Raw genomic sequence first — 22,975 nt, 5'->3', positions numbered from 1 at the left:
TCTGTTCTCTGTCAAACTAACATTCATGAGACACAGGATGATAAGCAATAACTAATAGTAGGATTTAAAGCAAATAAGGACCCAGAGAACACATTTGTTGCTGTTCACCACACAGTGAACACACTCGGAGTTGTGCACTATTATCTGTAATAAATATGGTTAAGCTGAGAAGAGAAAAACAGAAACAACCCTGCAGCATTTTCTCTGATGAGACTGGGAACTAATGTTGTCTGGGAAAGTGAAGGGAATTAAACACATTATTCATGATGATAATTTATTCGAATGTGTTCGAAGAGCACAAAACTCAAATTAAAGCTCTTTGATCAAATCTACGAGGCGCGGTCTAATGGAACATCTTATTCTCATCATAACTCAGTCTGGATTTTTTTCCTGATTTGTTTTGGGAGGAAATGGCTGAATCTCGACTTTCCAAATTGTCAGCAGTCTTCCTCAAAGGAGTCTCTGTTCTGGGACCGTGAGGCTACAATTGGTAGGTAACGCAACACTCTTCAGGGTCAGGGAACTTTCCACAACATTGGACAGGACACTGGCCCTTGTGGCTTTCTGACTGCCACAGGGCAAATTAAATTGCAGAATACTTGTCACTTGAAACCTCAGACCCCCCCCCCCCCTGCAGCTTTCTGCCCCTCTATGTTTCGTTGCATTAGTCTGGGAAGACTCATGGACCCTCAAGGAGAAATGGATCACTTTCTGCTGATGAACCCACAGCATCCGGACACGAAGACAATCCTCGTCCTGTCTGACTTCTCGCTGCTCGGTGACTTCTAAATACCTGCGTGGAGGGTTTTCACTGCCGATGTCTTTGTCTGCATCTCAATGACTCTGTTTTGTCTTCACTCCGGTCAAATAAACACTGACTGCACTAAATTAAAGTATAAATGAAGGGCACAGACGCTGATAGAAAACAATCTACATCAATGTGAAGAGTGAGTTTAATACTTGAGAGATCATACAATTTTTTAACAAAATAATGATGTAATAATACTGTGCTGGAAATAAACCAGATCTGCCTCAGCACCATAAGTCGCACAGAGTGTTTCTTTTTTCTGTTTCCCAGGTCAAAGGTCAGGGGAGTGGGAACTGTGAGTGCTGTAGACAGTTTGTGTCCAGTTGAATGTGCACATTTAAGTCAGACTGTCATATTTATGTTATGTTATGTTTTTTTTAAAAGGTTCAGTTTCGTCAGACTAACAAAAGTATAAATTTCTTCTATTTATGAAACTATGAAGCAGTTAACAACACATTTGTGCCGAGTCATTTCAAGGACATACTGTAATTCTCCAACTGTGTCACAAATATTGTTCTCCCAAAAAGACGAAATAAACAGCCCAAACATGACTCAGCTAAAATGCTTTTGCCGACATTTATTTACGTTTATACAGTCTGCATAGTGAACGCGTGCATGTGACATATAAGATTTTTCGGATTGTATCGGATTCCACATTTTTATCTGTGTGATATCTGAGTTTGCATGTTCTCCCGTGTGTGTGTGGGTTTTCTCCGGGTTCTCCGGTTGCCTCCCCCAGTCCAAAAACATGCAATATGGGTATTAGGCAAATTGGACCCTTTTAATTTACTGTGAGAGTGGATGGTTGTCATGTGGAGGATTAATGATTCAATATGGATGGATGATTTTGACCAATATCGATTCCCATCCCTGGTAGAACGTAAGACAATAGATATAGATATATTGTGTGCATATTTGTGTCTGAAATATCAATGGAATTTCAGTGCTGTCATGTTCGTTCCCATGAACAGCCTCAATCCACAGGGATGCATATGAACACAGTCCTTGTATCCTCTTTGTTTCTACAGCTGTAGAAGCGATGTTGAACATGGACTCCCTGGCTCAGCATTTCAGACCCTTTTTCAATTTGTATTTCAGGGCGACTGGATTCAGTAACAGCCTTCGAGAGATTGAATGATATTTTGGTCACCGACATGGTCACAGGGTCTAAATACAAACATAAAGAGCATCATTTCAACATGCCCCTCACTCCTGATGCACTACAGGGAAACCGTATCCTGTAAATGTTCCCAGTATTTATTTAGATCAATGAAAGAGTATTGTTGCCTTTGTGTGTGTGTGTGTGTGTGTGCACAGGTCAGATAAAGGCAGTATCTAAACAGCAGTGATCTGTTCTGAGAGCATAGTAAACAGGTTTATGACGATGAACAGATGGAGTCATAAAGGCACAGCACATACGACACCAACACATTCTACGGATCGCAAATTCAACGTGGCCACGCAGGTTAATTACCGATGTTAATAATTAATGTCCTCCCCGGATAGGAAAATGAAACTGAACTCTACTCAAAGTCAATTTCAAGGTTCAAATGACTGTTAGAGAAAGTGGCTGGACTTGACTTAGTTGCAATCCCATGGTTTCCTTGAGAAGCAGTTTTATTCTCTGCTCACGGGTATATGTAGTCATGGAAATATATAAAAGCTAGAGGAGGTCATTTCTGGAGAAATTGCAGTGGGATGCTGCCTTCTGTCTGAGCTGAAGCCAATCTGGCGTTCACATTGAAATGATGAATTTAATTTTCTAATTCAATGTCTGAACAGGGCCGGGGCAAGCCTTTATGGGGCCCTAAGCTGAACACAGCACCTCACATTAAGACCGGCAGTAACAATAGCATCAGTGGCTAAACAGGTGCTATTTGAAACTGGCTAAACCACTAAACCACTGAAAATGGAATTTGATCAGAATCCACCGATTTCTGGATCATACTGTGAAGAGAACAGCCTGTGCTGGCCAAACACAGGAGGACACACATTTTTGTTTGTTTGTTTGTTTTCTAAGTGTGCAGGAGGAGGGGGTACAAGGCTGGAGGTCAAGTGTCTAAAGTTTGGGAACCACTGCTTTCAGGGAACTAGAGTGTGAAGATCTAATGCATTGTGTCACTCTGTGACTGCGCTGTATTTTCTGCTGCTCTCGACCACAACTCCACTGACTTTGGCTTTTAATTACTGCTTGTAACTAGCAATTTGCTGGAAATACACTTGTTTTCTTTACATGTGTATTCACATGTGGTCATTATCCTAGCCCAGTGGTTACCTTTACAGCAATGTCTACTCGTTCAATTTATTTGAATGAGAATTTGTCTTTGAAAAAAGTTGAATATTTCAGAACGTATAACACTATTATTCCTGTCCTAAATGAAGTTTAACAAGTAACCCCCAAAATACACTTGTTGTGGAAGTATATAAGTATATAATAATATAATAGTATAATATATATATAATAGGGGAAATCATCAATATGTTATTAATATACAGTATATTTTATGGACAATCAATTTGAAAGAGAAAAAATACAGTTTTTTTTAGTCGTTCATATTCATACACTGATCTTATAAAAACAGACCACGTGCAGAAGAAGAGGAGGAAAAACAAAAGACAAGGGACCATGTTCATGGAATAGTTGGGAGTGGACATGAAGCCTCTGACTGACCATTAATTCACATTCATGCCGAATGAGTCAGCAAATATTTAATCAGAGGGGATTTAGGGGAGGAAACGTCAAAGGTAATCTTTGTCTGCTTCACGCCTCCACAAGGTTTGTCCGTAAATATTCTTCATATCTAACATGGGACACATTGAGCAGCAGATGTGCAGCAGAGCTGTGCTCAACCCCTCTCTGTTCACTGTGGCCTCTTAATTCTATGTTTGAACAAAAGAAGCTACCAAGAAAAAGATGAACGGATAATAAGATGATATTAGATAAATACACGTGTCTTTTTTGATCTGCTAACAAAATATCAACGAGATTTGTAAACATCTAGAAGCTGGGTATGTAGAGGCAGATAAAATAATCTCTTTTGTTACTTGCTTCTGCTGATGCAGTTTTCACCTCCCCGTCCTTTGATTGCCAAAAACATTTTCATTAGAACGTGGGAGAGGAATTTTAACTGCGAGACCTCTGAATCTCTACAGTGCAAATCTCGCTTACTGTGTTTTCCTAGTGTTAAAAAAAGCACAGGAAAATGGCTGCGATTGCGGGAAAATGTCAGAAACGCTTAGTCCACAGTAAAGACTCAAGGCACCGATTGTCATTAACATGATGATAAAGGAAAACACACAATAGTGTGATGGAAACAATAACAGTGGCAGGAAGAAAAGGTTAGAACAATTTGACTCTTCTCTGTCTGAACACACTAAACTTTTAATCCCATCCTGTAAAACTGCACTGATCTAACTGTTGTGTTAGATGTAGAATGTTTGGCAACAGGAGGGTTAACAGTGTGAGCCGCCGCAGCAGCAGCAGCAGCAGCAGCAGCAGCAGCAGCAGCAGCAGCAGCAGCAGCAGCAGCAGCAGCAGCAGCAGCAGCAGCAGCAGCAGCAGCAGCAGCAGCAGCAGCAGCAGCAGCCCTGACCCTGCACTCACCCTGGGGCCTGTCTTTCCGCTCTCCTGGTGTGTTTGGCCTGCCTGTGCACATTAGCCATGTTTGTCAGATCAAATCAAACTAAAGATCGTGTTCCTCCCCCCCGGTTAAAACCCTGACTCCGCTGGCATTCAAGTTTACATAAAATGTTCCGTGCCTTCCTACTGTGACAGTCATCCTCGTCAAATGCCTGATGCCTGGTTATTACATCCAGCAGAAAAAAAAAAAAAAATCACTACAACCAGGAGGCAGGAATACGTTTGATTCATAGACATGAAACAATAAAATGCATAGGGTCACGTAGAGTCTCATACTCAAACAACCTGAGGGCCAAAGAGCATCTAGTCTGGTCAAGAGGGGGCTGGTCTAGAGACAAAGAATGGGGGGAAAAAACCAAACTGTTCAGAATTTCAAAGTAAGTGTTTTTTTGATATTAAATGATGTACATTTTGCAAAAAAAAAACCCATTTATGATGTAAATGTTGAATCCCATATATTTTTTATTATCATAATAATAATACAACTTTAGTATTATAATCTGTCCATATTCTATCACCTCAGCATATGTAGTGTTTTTACTTGGAAGACAATGTCTTGTCTTGTCATGTTTTCATTAATGATATTAAGTGGCAGGTTAAGTTAAGTGTTTTTGTGTCTCCTGGCAACATTCACACAGAAGCTCAGCCACTACACAGCACTAGTTAAATAGTTGGACCACAACTCACAAATGTGACAGTGCCATAGAAAATTGTTTGCTCTGCCAATCGAACACAAAGCAAATCAAGTGGTTTGCTAAACAAATGCCTGTTTTAATGCCTGCATATGTCAGTAACAGCTGCTGCTGGACAATAAAATATATAAAAACAGGTAACTTAATGAAGTATTGTAGGAAATAAAAGCAGCATGTTTTAATAATGAGGTTCCCCACTGGAGCTTTCAGAGTGTAAATGTTTTTGACCATATTTGCCAACACTCTTCACATAAAAGTTAGAGTGGAGACGCCGACTTTTAGGAGAGAGCGAACATTTCCATTAACAACATGATCCTGGATTCCTGGTTTCATGTCAGCCATTTTAATTAACTGTGTCCTTGATCTGCGTGCGTGCGTGCCTGCATTAGTGATTGCGTTGATTACAGATTAGCCACTCAAAGAGAAACTCAACAGCAAACATGTTTTCAAGAGTCTTTGAACAGTGACTGACTGTGTGCAGCCTCACGAGAACCTTATTACACCAACAGAAATGTATATTTTACTGTATAATAACCGCTCTATACCTGGATCAGGACGCACAAATGAGTCACAGGAGAATTTTATGGAGTCATCAAAGAAAAGTATTTAAAAAAAAGCAAGTTCCAGTTGAATATATAGAGATCAAACTCTTAATACTATACTGTTTTTCACATATGGCATAGAATATAGAACAATCAAGAATAGAATACAGCCTTTGTGATTTGCTTATTGCATAGTTTCAAAGTGCTAAAAAACAGTTTTTCCCTTTACTCCAGTTTATTTTATATGAAGCACTTATCACATACGTCCACGCCTGCTTCAGCGCCGACACTCACAAGTGGCACTTTACAGACCTTGTGATGGAGTTTCTAAAAACAGTTTCCCGTGATGCACGTCACTGTTAATGGTATTCTGTATTTATCAGTATGTTATCTGTCTCGCTGTCATACATACCATGATAATAGTAAACAAAAATATGTGCTACAGACGGGCGATAAAGAAGACAATTTAGTGCCTCTGCTTAACCCCCAGTGACCTACTGAGAGGTTAAAGAAACAACTTTCACCCCATATTTGTCACAGATGACTTATCTAAAGATATAATAAAATACCTTTTTACGACTGAATGGCTTGTTTGCACATTTGAAAATGCAATGTGTTTCATTGTAGATTCATTAGGTCCATGTAGGCTAGAACACAATAGAGAGCAGCAGAGGATTTTGGTATCACTTGCCTGTAAAAAGTGTCAGACCATCAAAGTTGTCAGCACAGCACTCTAACACTGTCAAAATAATAATTCCTTCAGCCACTCGTGAGCAAACTATATGATTCTAGGATGGGATAAAAGTGAGAATGAAGAGAACTGACACTACAGGGATCCTACATATCTGTGTAATACATGTTATATGTGATAAAGAAGTACAGAGAAAAGGTCACCCATTAACTGCGTTCTATGTAAACATGCAGAGTAGTTAGGTCGGGAGGATACAGCGATCAACTCATGCACTTAAAATCTGCTATTTCATCACTCGCAGTCCATAGATTTGTACGTCCTGACTAGACTCTCCCACGGGAGAGGATTAGGGCCGCATGTCAATATTTTGGAAACAAAGTTTTAAAAATAATCTCAGAATTCAGGTTGTTTTCCAAATGATCTTTTACATTTGGCCCTAATCCTCTACTGTACTCTACATGCATTTATTATTGACTGATAGATTAAAATATTTTCTTAAGTTTTGCTCAATTATGGCAAAAATAATAATCACGATTATTTGGGTCAAAAATTTAACTGACGATTATTTGAAATGATTACTCATTGACTTAAAAAAAGGTAAAACTTTGACTTTAAACATGAAATTGTAAATAAATATAAAATGAACCTTTTGCATTGTATATTATACATATCTTTACTCACACTGTGTGTTTAACAAAGCGTTCCACTGAATGTGTGGGTTCTATTTTTGCCGGATCATGAGCAGGACAGGAAGTCAAGCGAAATTACCACATATTTCAGAATAAAAGCCCCCATTTTGTAATAATCGTTTTGTTTCGATTATTTTGTTTTTGGAATCGTTTGAGGCCATACTCGTAACTGAAAAGTTTAGTTTTTCTTACATGAAAATAAGTAGCTAGAAACAAACACACTGAACAAATAAGTTAAACAAAGGCACAGTAATGATTACAATCTTATGATATTGGTTGTTCCATACAAGCAGGTTATATATTATCATAGATAAATCAGTGTCAGTGTATACGTTGGTTAATAAGTGATTATATTCAGACACTGTAACCACATACTGGTTTTTATCCAAACAAAAAGGGTTTCACTGTAAACGTGACTTGGAAAGGAAACTAAAATAGTTTGTTTTTGTTGCTGTTTAGTTGTAAATTAATGTTATGTCTTGTAGTCATATTGTTGTCGGTGTGGTCAGGAAACGACTGTGTTGTTCCGCCCTCCCAAAGATTACAAATGCCAGCCAGTTTGACATTGGAGAGGACGACCAGTCCAATCACAGCATGAGTTTTCAACACAAGCCATGAAGCTTAAAAAATTAAGTCCAGGACGGCAAAGAAAAGCTCATTGTAATCCTGATAATACTCCACAGTCCATTAAGCCCAATGGTGACCTTAACTCTGAAAGAGAAGAGGGAAATTAACGGGGACTAAAAAAAAAAAAATATTATGTAATCCTCTTCTTTTTAATGGTGGGTGCACAGTGTTAAGTAAAGCTGCAGCATTTTAATGGACAGTTCCACCCACCGGTGCACATGATACACAACTGACACGATCAAAGAGAAAATAGTGGTGAAGTAAAAAAAACGTCTAATGTGACTGCAATTAGGTAAAAAGACCAAAGCTGCACAAATTATAAGCACAAAAACGATAGTAAACCTGGAGGATTGTGAGTGGAAATGACATGAGAGGAAATTACAAATAGCTCCTGACACTAATGTTGCATTACAAACATCCCAGATTCCTGTTGTGTCGACTTTCAGACTCACTTCCACTTCCATGTCCCAGTTGGCCACATATGGACATTTGAAAAAAACCATCACTTTAATCATTTCTCTCTCTCTCTCTAACGACTTGATAACAGACGCTATTATTCTGCAGCAGGGAGCTTCTGTCCTCATTCAGGGCCTTACGAAATATCTGCAGTTCAGGTTGTTTTGTTTTGTGGTTTGTTTGTTTTTTTCAGAGGAAAAGCAGCATTTCTCCTTTTCCTCTCCCACCTCCACTAAGCGCAGATGATCTCCGTTTTAATTAAAAGCAAATTCTTCTTCCAGCTCAGATCTCCTGCAAACCTCAGTCCTCTCGACTGGAATAGACATAGGTGGCGGCCGCAGAGGCTTTCAGAAAAATGTTAAGTTGGCAAGAAGGAGGAGGAGGAGAAAGGATAGAGGGTCAAAAGGAAATGCCTCAGGTGGAACTTGGGGCAATTTTCAACAGCACATCATTAAGTTAACTAACGCAACTCAACCACAGGAATCTGAGAAATACAGTTATTTATTAACTTAGAAAAAGGCCCTTTCTTTCCATCCTGGATGGTGAAAAAAAGCATTAGGTCAGAACTGAGTGCATGACTCTTTATCGTACAGTTCACTTATATTTAGAAGCTCTAACTATTCCAGATATTTAAAGCTGCAGTTGATCTTTTTGGAGTGATTTTGTGTTTGGTCGTCCTGAACAGAAACAATGAAACTAAAATCAGACAATCTGACCATAGACTGTACGTCGGAATCGTCTTCCAGTTGCAAAATTGGACGATACCAGCCGTCAATCACACTAGTGTCCACTCATATGTCCTTTGGGAAGATAATTTACAAAATTGACATCATATGCTGTTAAAGATGAGCGATTGAGATCATTAACCCTCTTATGACTATCATGATAATGAGGCTGCCTGGATTTATTTAGATTATATGGCTGTAGAATTGTCAAAAAATGTTCTATAAGTGAGTGCTCCTGCCCCCGTTTTTTTCCCAAGATAACTTTCACTTTCAAAAAGCTCTATTTCTCTGCTTCCCTGTATCCATCCGTCCATCTTCTACCACTTTATCCTCCACATGAGGGTCGCGGGGGGTGCGGTAGGAGTCGAGGAGTTACGGTAATGAGAAGTACACATGCCAAATGGTATCAGAAGGGTTAACTCCTCAGGAAAGAGGTTTAGTGAGGTTATAAATCATAGACGTCCATTCAAACTATGTTATCAAAACTTGTTTTCCAGGCCATATTTTCACAATGACATGATATTAAGTTTGTGACCACACCGAGCTGATCGGCTTCATTTTCAAAGTGTGAGGTCATTTTAACAATTATTTTACAGTAACCGGCATTTGTATGCTATCATTTTTAACACCAAAACAGTATCTATATTTACACTGAATAGAGTGCTGTTATAAGCATAAACCATAATAATCCGTGCTGTTTTGGGACGGGCAAACTATTTCGCACACTCATTATCACTCTGCTTCTTATGCATGAAGAGCTCTTTTATGGGAGGACGAGCACAGCTGAGACAGAGGAGACACAGATCATCTGCAGGACACGCTGCTGTGTCTCCTGAGGACGCACTCTGCTCAAGTGTCCTCAAGCGATTTGTTTTGCATCTCACCCTGACCACTGTTTAAGGTCAGACGGCAGCATTTTGTATTGAATACATACTATTCTAATGATTTGTGGCTCTGTGAGAAAGGAAGCAGCAGACGAGACAAACATCTTCCTCTTCCCACAGTGTGGTTTGAGAGGCGCTGACGCTGCCGACCTCCACCGTCATATCTTCATTCATCGCGCTCAGTTACTGACTGACAACCAGTGTCACATGAACAACATTTGTCTCAGTCTACACTATAATCTTAACAATCTGCAGCAACAAAAGCTGGGGGGGGAGAGAGAAATGATGAGATAAGAAAAGGCGACTAAATAAATAAATAAATACGCTGTGTGGAGAGATGGGGTGAGTGTGGTCACAGCGCCACATGCTGCGATCACTTCAGACGAGACGAGATCCTGAAACTGCCAGCTGCTGCCACAGCGTGAGCCGCTCAGCACAAGATATTTAGTAAAACACTGGAGACTTGTGTGTTTTCTAGGGGAGGAAAAGAACTAAACAAAGATTGTCTTTTTTTCTTTACTAAATTGACTAAAATACTTTAAATGTCACAGGGAAATTGATTATAATGCTTTATATGATGTAATAATATACTGTATATTGTTTCAGCACACTTAAACTGCTGTTGTTGTGTTGTTTACTCGGCGTCAGCTGATTGATTTAATGAGTTAAATCTAAACCTGTCCAGTAACTGGTGATTACTTGTTGTCGATGGAAAGAACATTATTCCCCTCCGGAGAAGAGTCAGCTGCTGCTGAAGCATTTAAATAAGCGCTTGTTTTTGTGCTGCTGAACAAACGGAATCCATATGAGTAAAGGATATTGTTCTGCAGAAGTATAGTGATAATGACGAGAATATATTTCAGCATCATATATTTATAAAGGATTTTCATATTTTATCTTTCAGCCCATATAACTTGTGTCCGAAGGTTTGCAGTTTCAAGTATTCAGAGGTCTCAAACTCAGAGCCCGCGGGCCATATGCGGCCCTCCAATCAATGCCATGAAGCCCACCACTTAATATCAATGTTTTTGAATCATTAATGTGTTTTTATTGTGAACTATACATTGTCTCATGTCAAAGAAGACGCTTTTATTGTGAAATTCTGTGAAATATTGTCACAAATATCATTATGGCGATATCTTTAAAGAATGTTGTGATGTGAACGGTTGCTTTTTCCCAAAAAGTTGAACTTGTTTTCACTTGACCGGCCCCCTATTGACCAGAGTTTAAGACCTTAAGACCCCTGCTCTAAATTGACCCCCAGCCACACCTAGTGACCGCCTTCTGCTGGTCCCAAGTGAGGAAGGGCAAAACAATCTCTGCCAAATCAAATATGTGGAGAAGCCGAAAGAAAGAGAGAGATTTTAACTGTTGACAGTTATATGAAGAGAAATAAGCTGCAAAAACAGTATTTTTCTTCTCAGAGCATCAAAATAACACACTGTCATAACATGTGCACTGAGTTCTTTTTCTGAACTTGAAAAAAACCCAACAGCAGTCTCCTGATATTAGTATGCAGTCGTCAGTTCGTTGCTGTCACCACCTACACATATAACCCACAGCACAATGTCGAGCACTTCAACAACTCATTGGCTGCAATGGTTGTGGAGTTTTGTTTTGTTTTAAAGTAACACACACTTAACATGATCTGACGTAAAGAAGGACGACACGTGCAACGACTTTTTCACAGGAGAACTTTCTGACTTTCTGATCGACGACACACAGAAAACCACTTAGGTGTTTTTTTGATGAGCTGCTGAGTGTGCACCGTCACGCAGGGCAGAGAGCACTTGGTGCACCGGTCTGCATGAGTTCATTTCAGGGACACGTGTGTGTGTGTGTGTGTGTGTGTGTAGGGAGCAGGGCGCTCAGTTTGCATGTCTCACAAAATGTGCAGTGAACTGTGGGCAACATCAGCATCACACAAATTTGCCTGAAAAGGTGGAACCACACCAGAAACAAACAGTCAACATATCCTTTCAATTCAACCCTTAGAACACAGAGCATTTAGGCTGCTTTTTACCATGTTAAAATGTATATACAGAGGCTATATAATAATGTGCAATGTTGTGTGAAAATCGGATTGAATTTGTGAAATTTGGAAATACGTCAAAGTTAACTTGGCTCGTTTTTTTCTGAACTAATATAAGAGAAAAACAATCTATTTTGTGACGTCTGCACAATTATCGCTAGTCCCGTTTTTTGTTTTTAATATGCAATATAAAATGAATCATGACTTTGACTCAACAGCACATAAGAAGATGAAAAAAAAATGCATTTTGTAAAGCTTGAAGTTGTGACCTATAAACACACACCGCTAGGATGTCCATATAAGGAGTTTAGTAGGAGTGTAATGTTCTCGTGGCAATTATTCACACGTTGTTAATTAATATAATTAATATAATTAATATAATTATCTCCTCACTCCTTTCCCCATCTGTTTTCTTATGAACATTTTTTAACTGACAGGAAAATTAACATGTTTAAATTTAAACTGTTTCACACAAAACTGTAGTGCCAACTTAAAATATGTCCAATTAATTGCCAAATGAGTTGTTTCTCAGTATAGCAGTAGAGTTTCAATCATTTCCACACTGCACACAGGAAGTGATTTATGTTATGTTATGTTATGACACACGGTGGCGGAAAACACAACGCAATGTGTTTGCTGTAACTGTGTTATTTTTGAGTGTGACCACAGTGTTAAAATGATTACCATCAGTTACTACATGAAGTTAAAATCCAAAGGAAATTGAGAAAGGGTCACTACTGCAATAATGGAAAGGTTACATGCACATGTATATATATATACACAGGGGAGCAGTGCAATTTCACGTGGCTGCATGTGTGTGTGTGTGTGTTTGTGTGTGATTGTGTGTGTGCAGAGGCAGAAATAGGCAAAGTATCAGGGGGACTGGGTCTTTCTGACAGCTGCCTGCTCCGGCCTCACACAGGACTGAGCGAGCCTCAGTGCCGCGCAGCCTCTCTTAAGATGAATAAAATATTGCTCTGATGCAACTGCAGAATAACATCTGTGAAGCGATGGAAGAAAAACCAAAGCTGTGCACATACTGTATGTGGGATACAGACTAAAATCTCTAAAATAACAGAACACGATGACATTTATTTTCTTATCCCTAACAGAAGTGGTTGCATCAGTTTAAATGGTCAGTTCAGCCGATTCTCCAAACCAGATTTTCTCACTTCCCTCTTGCGTCTTGTCATGCAGTTGGTTGTGATGTTATTTTCAGTTTCTGCCTCGGAAACCTTTAAGTTATGCCTTCAGTATAAAAAAGAATCTCTAAACAGTACTGCTCTCTCTTCCAGAGTAACTAGGCCAGTGTTTGCACAAAGGCATGCTGAATTTTTTAAATGTCATTTCTTTGAGCCGCGCTACCAACATTCCTACACCTCAGCTGTGTTGTGTGTGGAGGCAGAAATCTCAAAACTGAAACTATCTGCAGTGATGGTGAGAGGAAAACACACTCCACACAGAGAGCACTCACAGAAGCAGAGCTTGTTATGTCGCCTCTCAGCACATAGTGATTCTGAACCATCATCAGTGCAATGACTTCCAGTGGGTGTGAGTGAAACAAGTGAGAGAGTGTTATTTCACACATAAAAATGGTACATTACGTAAATACATATCCGTGCAATCACAAGGCTTGTGGACATGGTCAAGATGACCTGCTGAATTTCAAACATGACAGAGCAAGGTGGTTAGAGTACGGAACATTTCTAAAACAGAGACTAATGTTAATAATGCGATTCATAGTCCGATTACTCCTGCATGTATAAGCTTAGGACTTGGCATTCTGCACATGCACCACATCTTTGACACAGAAGTAGAATTAATTGGGATTAATTGTATCACGATGAACATGTAGAGCAGGTGTGAAACATATAGAACCACAGCAGCATCCATCTCACAGTTCACCGTTTGATTTTCTGTGACGTATTAGCTTAGTCAGACGTACAAAGCTAATAAATAGATTTCCTCCGCATCTATATTTGGACCCGGCAAGTAATCGTAGTCGAGCTAAAGCCTTACTGTAATGCGATTGAGCACAAACTGTGCTGAATGTTGTTGAAGACACCGATGACTCTACGCTTATTTCATCAAACTTTGTTATTCTTTTGATTGAGAGACCCCCTAGCAGCAGAAATTAAACAATATGTGGAAAAGAGAGTATATCCAGTTAGCAGCGGTGAAAATGCCTTGTTGATCCCAGGGTTCAGAGGAGATATGCAGAAGATCGTCTCTGAATGCAGAACATGTCAAAGCCTGAAGCAGATGGGCGATAACAGAGCAAGACCACACCGTGTGCCGTTCTTGCCGACTTAATCATGTGCTCTGTGTACCTAATAAAGTGGCCAGTGAGTGTAGGATTACAGATAGGATTATAAAGATCAGCACAATGCTAATCTCTATTTATATATAGTCAAAATAAGCAGCAAACGTCCTGTTTCAAGAGTCAGACTACAGACCAGGATTCCCACCAACACCACAGTCAGAATAAAAACGCCAAAAACTATGGTCTTTGAATGGATTCTAAAACATATTTTACAGTATTTGTTGAAATCCTCACACCCTGAGGAAAGAATCTTCTGTCTTCAGCCTCATATTACTGAAATAAGTATGAACTTTCAGACTTTATGTCAAAAAATGCTTATTTCTCAGGATTCCTTGTAAAAGAACATTACTAATTTTCGGGAATTATGTCAGTATGAACCATTGGGAGCAACAACAATTTGTGGTGAAATGTTATTGAACATTGAGCATGATGCCATCCTACAATCTACAGTAAGTGTGTGTGGGAAGTGATGCAGTGGTGTGAGGTTTTGGAAGTGCGTCACTCTGTGTGCGTGTGTGCGTGTGTGTGTGTGTTAACCTGTGTTTTGGCCTGAGTCTAACTGTGCGACCAGACTGTGTTTAAGTTGCTGAGGTTGTAGAGAGAGAGAGATGAGGCAGGAGTCAGTGGAGCGCTGAGAGGGAGCCTGAGCTGAGTCATCCTGTCCCTAAGCAACCTGGGAAAGACATCTGCGCAGTCACGGAGCAGGAGAGGGCGAGAGGAAGAGACGAGGTGATGAGGACCGACACAGTGTGGATCCAGGCTCGTAGGTTGTCGAGGTGAGCGTCGTTTACTGTGTGTAACAGTTCCCGAACATCACAGCCAATCTGGACGGCTTCACTGACAGATGGAGGACATTAGCTCTGTGGAGAGGCTCATGCATGTGTTTTACACAGTGCCAGATTCAGAGTGGGTGATATTAGGACAGACTCAGGAAGGAAGTCCTGCTGTTTGCTGCTGAACAGAACAATTAAAGGTTGAGTGGAAAAATAATAAGCTCCTAATTGAGGTTAGTTCTTAGTGACTGTGCTGCTGCATGTCTTTGAGGTGAAATCCCAGTAGATGCAATTACTGAGCACAGAACTATCTGGAGAGTATTCTACTATTTACCCATTAATGGCATATTTCTAGAGGGAAATGAGTAAAAGCTCGAGGATCAGGAGATTCTCTGATGATTGGAGCAGTTGAAGGGTTTGGGGAAAAAAACAGGGTGCATCCGCACATCTTGATTTGACAGAGTAGTTAATTTCACAGAAACCTGACAAATTTCTCTTGTAAGTGTGACACCCCAATTAGGGCCGAGCATGCTGACCGGAGATGTGAAGCCGCTCTGACAGCACAGGGTGATAGACCCAGACGGGACTCCACCCCTTCTGACTCTTCACCACAGAGGCCTCCTGCTCCTGCTGCTCCTGCTTCTCCTGCTGCTCATTACAGAATGCAGAACATATCAAATAGTTCTTGCATTCTCTTTTAACAAAGAGCCAGTTGAAGCCCAGGTCACACTTTTCTCATTCCGTGTCCTCAGAGAGCTGTTTCGCATTCCCGCTTGGTCGCACATGTCTGTGATAACGTTCATACTTAAATGAGAAGGGCTTATGCCAACAAAAATGTGTCTGCCCTCATTTGCATGTCATTGTATTCTTTGAGCAATGGGTTGTACATGTGTGTGTACCTCATAATAATAATCTCATGAAAGCATCCATTGTTGTCTCGACCAAAACAAGAGTGTGGCACCAACTGCACTGGAAGTCCATAGGGTGCATGTGAGGTTTAAGTGTGCAGTCCACACAAACTGAAACTGGCAGTGTGGTCACCAACGTCCCAGCGCAGAGATCGATGAATGACAAAACTTACATTACACACAACAGAGTCGACTGATGTGGACAGGGAAAGTATGACCCAAAAAGCACCGTGCAGGGATGTGTTTTCACAGACTAACTAACACTCAGTACGTTGCCATGCGCAGTTAACACGTGTTTCCACCATGTGGAGCAGCTTAGTTTGGTTTGGTATAGTACGGCACATATTGGGAATAGTGCGGTAATAACTGGCCCCAACTGTTCCATTCTTGGCACCTTTCCCTTGGTGTACCAGAGTAAAATGGTAATGAATGGTTAGACCGGCTCCACTGACAAAAGTCAACTGATTGGGCGACAGAATAACGCCACTCCCTTGCGACCGATGTTCAATTCCCGCAGTCTATTCTCATTCAAAGTCTATTCTCATTCAAAGTCTATAAGTCTATTCTCATTCAAAGCTTGATGTCTTGTTGAGACAAACAGCCACAAACTGAGCAGGGACTATAGAGCTGCTGGATGTCCTCCATTGTTGCACCGCTACACCTAGGCTAGGCGGCCATGGGCACAGCCCTCCCCCCGCCTACCAAGTAAAGGTACTGTTCTCAGTCGAAACACAAGCCTGAACCAGAATTTTACAATTCCATACCATATTGTACGGTTCCAAAATGAACCGTACCATGATGGGAACTACTTTTCTACGCTACCTTTGCACTTATTAATATCAGTCGCTTTCTCGTTTAGCAGGCGGCTAGCTGTTAGCTAAACGTCTTTCTACCATACATGGACATGCAATTCTGTTTTGGTCAGACTAACAAATAGATTCATTTTCTTTATGTCATGTAAACATACTGGCTGCTTCTTGCTAATGTGCTTGTAAATAATAACTACGTTTTACTAGCCAACATCACAACAAAATACAATATGTTATATTTATTCCAACTTTATTAATTTTTCATAAATTCCATTTGGGATTTATAAGAGTAAATTAATATTCATATAAAAGTTTCTGAGACTAGTTTTTTCATAGTTTTCCTGAAAGGTGGAGTTGGTAAACTGTGCTTCTGTGTTGAAAAGTGCGGCGGTTGCCAGGTTGGAGCTGTGCTGGTGCAACGTCAACAAAGGCCTTTTTGTGAAGCAAAACTGAGCTACACAAAGGTCAAGGGGGGTCTGCAACTGAAGGTGAGTAATTACAGTGGTGATGTGGTAATCTTGAAGACTGGCACATTTCAAGGTCAGGTCATGAACCACAGAGAATGTGGCTTTTATATTGAGTGTTTTTTCCCCTCCTTATCTGCTGGTCCTCATTTCCTCAGTCACTCTAACACTTTTCCTTATTCTCACTGTCTCACACAGCCATACAATGTTCAGACTCACCCAAACAGATGGTGCTGATGTGACAATTGACATTCATCACAATAATTACTGATATTGTCCAGCCCTTCTCCATTGATAAAAACAATGAAATACTGTGTGTAGTTTCAGTAAAACACTCAGCAGATGGTTGTGTGTCCATGTCTGAGAGAAAAGTCTGAACAGCAGGTCAGAGAATTAAAAAAAAACCATGACTGGCTGTTTTCTTCTTTGGTCAGTAACAGCACATATAATCAGTCTGAGATCATGATACTAACAGAAGACCTACTTAATGTGCAGTTCCATTGCTATTATTACTTGCAGTATGATGATATGCTGTGTTGTGCCCACTTAAAATCGTGAGTGTGAGTCATGCCATGTTTTCACAATAGCCCTACTAGCTGAGATGTATCCCAGTTGTTGTTGAGTCTAGTTTGGGGTTTCGCCTGCTTTGCCTGATATGTCTGCGTCCCTGTATTATCTCACCGCTAGTCCAGGAGGTGATTATCAGGAATGCGTCTTAAAGAAGAGGTCTGGTGTTGAGAGTAATCCTCCTGTAAGCTGAAAATCTGGCCAAGGCTGACTGACTCCTTGGATCTGTGTGACCCGTAACAGTTTTAAAGATGATTCTCTCTCTGAAAATCACATTTTCTTTGGAGAGAAGGTGAAATGAGTCACTGACAAATGTGGGAATCCCTCTTTGTGTTTTTAAATGAACATGAATACAAGCCGAACTTCATGCCACTGGGTACGAAACGTCCTCTTTTGAACATCACACGCTATAAACAGCTCGCTCTGGCGACGACGGCAGAGCATTTAATGTCAAGCTATTTTTGTGAGCGCTGTAATGAGGAACTTGACATCCTTTATTGATGGTTAAATATCAAGAGCGCGAGCACCATCCAGCCAAAACAGAACCAGCCACCACCACCACCGTTATTTCCCCTGCAATGGCGAGCACATGCATGGGAACTGTGAGTCCCGTCAGTTCCTCTGACAATCTTCAAAGCCCGCGGCCATTGGATATGATCCACAGCACGTCCCTGAGAGGTCGCCAAGAGGATAAGGAGATAAGCTCTGGTGGAATTCAAAGCCTTTTTCGCTCTTCTGCTGGTCACCCACCCCAACACGACACACAAAGAGCTTCATATCTCTGCTTCTTTCAAAGTTCCACTCTGCAAACTACTCTGAAATCCAACATGAAATTCACCAAAACAATCAATCTTTACGGAACAGTCATTGAGGCAGATGCTTCTCTTACGTAACAAGAGGAGGAACAGCATCCTCTCATTCTCAAGTTTACAGATATGCATTTCATTTGTTGGCTTGTTTCTCTGACATCTGGTCACTGCCCTCCCTGGGAGGAAACGAAACTCATGGGACGGTCACTGTTAGATACTGTTACCAACAATAACAACATCTATGTTGTTTAATTCTTCCCTCCACCAAGGAAGTTACGTTTTGAACTGCGTCTGATCCATATAAATAGTGTTCTGCCGTTCTGGTTGATGAGAACCCAGAAGTGAGAATATACTGAATGTCCACCAGTGGGCAACAAAAAATAAGTCTACTATCTTTATGCTCTGTATTTATAACACCACAAACATTTTCCCGAGGAGTTCATAGTAGGGTTTGAATTATAATCTTATCTTTGTGTGGTCTAATAATTGAAAAACACACTTGTTTCTTTTTTATGTAAATTATACTTGAACTGCATTGTTTGTGATTAAAATAATAATAATACTAGCTGTGTGCGCGCCAAAGAGAAATAAACAAATACTAGACAAATAGATTTGTCTTTGTCTAGTATGTCCTGTGTGCTTTAGCTTTGGCCCCAAAATGTCACCTGTGTTGTCAGAACAGAACATCACCTGCACGCTTTCTCTCTCTCTCGTCTCTATGACTCGGCTGTAATGCATTCATCGATGCTCGTAAAATCCGCACACTCACAGAATTTTGCCCACATGTACACATTGCCCTGTCCTTAATATTGATATTTTAACGACCCCCCCACACACACAAAGTCATACAATTTGACTACCTACATGGGAGCCGACCCCTCTTTATGGGAGCTCAGCTCCCATTGGCTCCCACGTAATTTTACCCTGGTTTACGGTCTTACTCGCAAGCTTCGGGGTCTTTTTCAATAGAACATGACGTCCATGTGGTAAATTATGTTCTCATTTAGAGAAAAGTAGACAGTAATGCATGGCACGTACAGTATCGTGGACAGCAGTGATCGGAGGAGCTATCTGAAAGGCGGAACCATTTTTTGATTGACAGCCTTGTAGAAATATAAACAACGCCTGAGCCTTTTCTGTCTCAGTCAGTGAGTTTGAACTTTTCCTTCCAAGTTTGAACAAATATCCACATTTTGGGTAAAGAGTGACAGCCCTATCCCTGAGCTGCAGAAATGACATAGTGTTTGTTTGAATTCATCTCTAACAGGAGCTTCACACACGTGCGGGAAGACCGTTTGGACGCGGTATGTACTCGGCTGAGTCCCACATAGTTTAAGTGAGTGTCCACAGCTTCACGATCATCCAATCAGCAGAGGTGTAAATAAGAATAGCTTTTATCTCAAACTGCCTGGTCCACACTCATGAGCTGATGGTCATGTTTCCACCGCTTATTTTCTGTCATAGCAAGTGCTGAAATTGCCGCATGAGTGATTACTTTCATTCATAAATTGATTTTTAACAGCACTGCGATCAATATTAACAACCATTGTCATCTTCTTCGACTCCAACACTCTCACACCAAACTGAGCTCAATGCAGTGACATACAGTACACTGAGGAAAAAAGGAAACATTCGATGGAATCTGTTAAATAAACTAAACACTGTTTGTCCCTAAATAAATAAAGCAACTAATTGTCACATTTTAACAGAGCAGGAACCCACATTTCTGCTTATAACGGCTGAAATGATCAATCCGGCGCAAACATTCAGAAACACTCTTCTTCTCTCTGTTGCCTCCGAGGTCTGATTTACAGCCCGTGTTGAAAATAAGCAGCAGGGCTCTAATGAAAGTGCAGTGACTTCACACTTTGGGGAAAATTGTGAGGGCGTTCGGTCTGTGAGACACCGACCACACACACCTGGCGACAGAGTTATGCATCTTTACTGCCTACTGAACCTGCACACAGCGTCACACACAAACACCACAGGTCAAAATAGTTCAGTGAGATAAGATTTTGATTCCTCTCATAATTGTGTCATGTACAGAAAATAATTTACAGCCCACTAAACCACTAAATAAAGACAACGTTATTCAGAAAATACAGAGCAGAAAGCATATATTACTAATAATACTACACAAATAAAAGGCCTCAGACACATGAGCAGCCAACTTAAACTAAAACAACCATTCCACTCTGTCATCCTCTGTGCATTTCTGGATTTTAAAGGCACATTTCATTCAGTATAAATGTTCTTCATCCATCACAATAAGGACATTACAGAGGGACGTCAATGATGTAGTTCTTCCTGAACATTTGTTATATCTGGCAACTACAAGGACAAGTGGAAGGATTCCTTGTTCTTAGCTGAGCGACGAAAAACCTCTGACATCTGGATACATTTGAATATATGTGCATAATATTTGGTTTTGACTAAATAAATCAAATAGAAACAAATTTAAAAAGCCCATACATTTAAAGTCAAAGCCATTTCATGGAATTAGACTCTGGAGAAATGATTTTGATGGATTGTTGAGTTGATCTCTGATGATTAAGTTTGTATAAAGAAATTAAAAAAAATACATCTTGTGTCACTAACCACAGAACGAGTCGTCTTTCAACTTGAAGGTTGTGGGTTTGATTCCCAGCTCCGCTAAGCTACATGCCAACGTATCCTTGGGCAAGACACTTAACCCCACGTTGCTCCTGGCGGCATGTGAATGGGTATGAAAGATGAGCGATAGAAAAATGCGCTGCACATACATGCGTTGTGTGAGTGAATGGGTGTGAATAAGTGAATGGCAAAACTGTAGTGTAGAGCAGCTTTGAGTGGTCATCAAGACTAGATAAGCGCTATATGAATACAAACCATTTTACCTTTGCCAAATTTGAATGATTAAACAAAAACTGCTGTTTCAAAATCAGGTCATGTCAAATTCAGCAGCTTTCAGAACCTGCAGCCTCACAGCAGGAGTCTGCTCTTCTCTCTGTTCTTCAGTTCCTCATCATTAGCCATTCAAATCAAATGGCAGTGCTTTTTTGTTTTGTTTTGCATCGAGGTGAGAAACATTTTCCCAACAAAATCCTCTCGACCAGCTAACAAACCAAAGGCTGTAGGTGCAGTAATTCAGGCGTGAATGGGTAAATCAACGATAAATCACACAGTTAACTATAGCACTGGTGCGTCATGGAGCTAAATCCTGAACACAAGACTGGAGAGAAATTGTTTTCAGTCTTTACTTCACAATTCTATACTCTATATACTCTATATTTACATGTATGTGTATATATATATATATATATATATATGTATATATATATATATATACATATATATGTGTGTGTATATTTATATTGTATGAAGAGGAGAAACTGTGCATTTGCTTCACATGCACTTTAACCAAAAGTCTTCATGTAAATGCATCTAAATCAAAGAGTTTTGCAACAGAACAACATAAGCAACATGTAAACACTGAACAAGCTGCTGCAGTAAAGTCAGATGTTATTTTCAAAGGTCTGAAGTGTGCTCCTCACCTCAAACACGAGCCAGGACGAGGCTGAGACATGAGCAGAGACAACTCTCAGCTGAGGATGGTCCTCTGTGCAGCTCAGGCTTCACGTTCCTTCACGTTCCTCATCTCCACCGTCGTTCAGACAAACGTGAAGAGCAGCGAGCTCCACAAAAAAAGAGAAGACGTTCACAGTCACAGTGCAGGCGACTGTGCCGCAGATGAACCTTCAACTCCAGCGTTAACGGTCGCAGAGGGAGGAGTAGGTGATGTTAGTGGCCCAGTGCGGTCTCACCACTTCACACCACACTGTCCACTCTTCGTCTCACTCGACCCAGTCTCTCGATCTGACTTGGGTCAGCGCGTGGATGTGACGCGGGCTGTGGAGCTCGACCAGTCTGTTCCCTCGACCGTCGGACGTTTGACGCTGCGGAGAAGCAGCGCCGCACTGTGCGCCCTGAGCTCCCACACTGGCCAACAGCACTGCCTGCTGTATTTAAAGAGACACAGCAGAGCAACCACCGCCACTGTGTTGAAGAAGAAGAAGAAGAAGAAGAAGAAGAAGCTGCTGCTGCTGCTGCTGCTGCTGCTGCTCTGTGCGCCACACGGGAGAGCTTTGGCACGGTGACGCGCTCCCTGCGGACGCGGGGTGTGCATGAGGGTTTCACTAGGACTGAGTGCACAATCTGATGCTGCGGGTGCGAGCACTAGTGTGTGTGTGTGTGTGTGTGTGTGTGTTGCTCGCTGTCTACAGTATCCGTGTGAACTGAAAATCACCAAATGTGAAAATGCACATATTGATTTAAAGCTGCAGTGCGTAACTTTTGGTTATTTTTTATTTTTTTTATTTTTTATTATTTGATAATGATTTTTTTTTGCAAATAAACCAGAAAATATTCACATTTAAGATGCTGAATAATCTGAAAAACTGGTTCTAAAAAACCTGATTCATCGATTAAACTAGTAATCAATTAACCCTTCTCTTACCATCCTGGATTTGGCATGCATACTTGTTATTACCATAACTC

The 22,975-nt window shown here is 40.7% G+C and overlaps 1 protein-coding gene across 1 annotated transcript in view; it reads right to left on the bottom strand.

Annotated features, from left to right (window-relative positions):
- Positions 1-22,613, bottom strand: part of wscd2 (WSC domain containing 2) — a 37,225-nt gene extending 14,612 nt beyond the window's left edge. Inside the window, exon 1 of the mRNA XM_058636987.1 lies at positions 21,973-22,613. The gene's annotated coding sequence lies outside the window, so the exon portion shown is untranslated. The remainder of the gene's footprint in view (positions 1-21,972) is intronic.
- Positions 22,614-22,975: the final 362 nt, after the last annotated feature.

This window comes from Solea solea, chromosome 8 (genome assembly GCF_958295425.1).
Source record: "Solea solea chromosome 8, fSolSol10.1, whole genome shotgun sequence".
NCBI classification, from domain to species: domain Eukaryota; kingdom Metazoa; phylum Chordata; class Actinopteri; order Pleuronectiformes; family Soleidae; genus Solea; species Solea solea.
The sequence above is the reverse complement of the archived record's forward strand: the minus strand, read 5'-3'. Positions and strand labels throughout refer to the sequence as shown.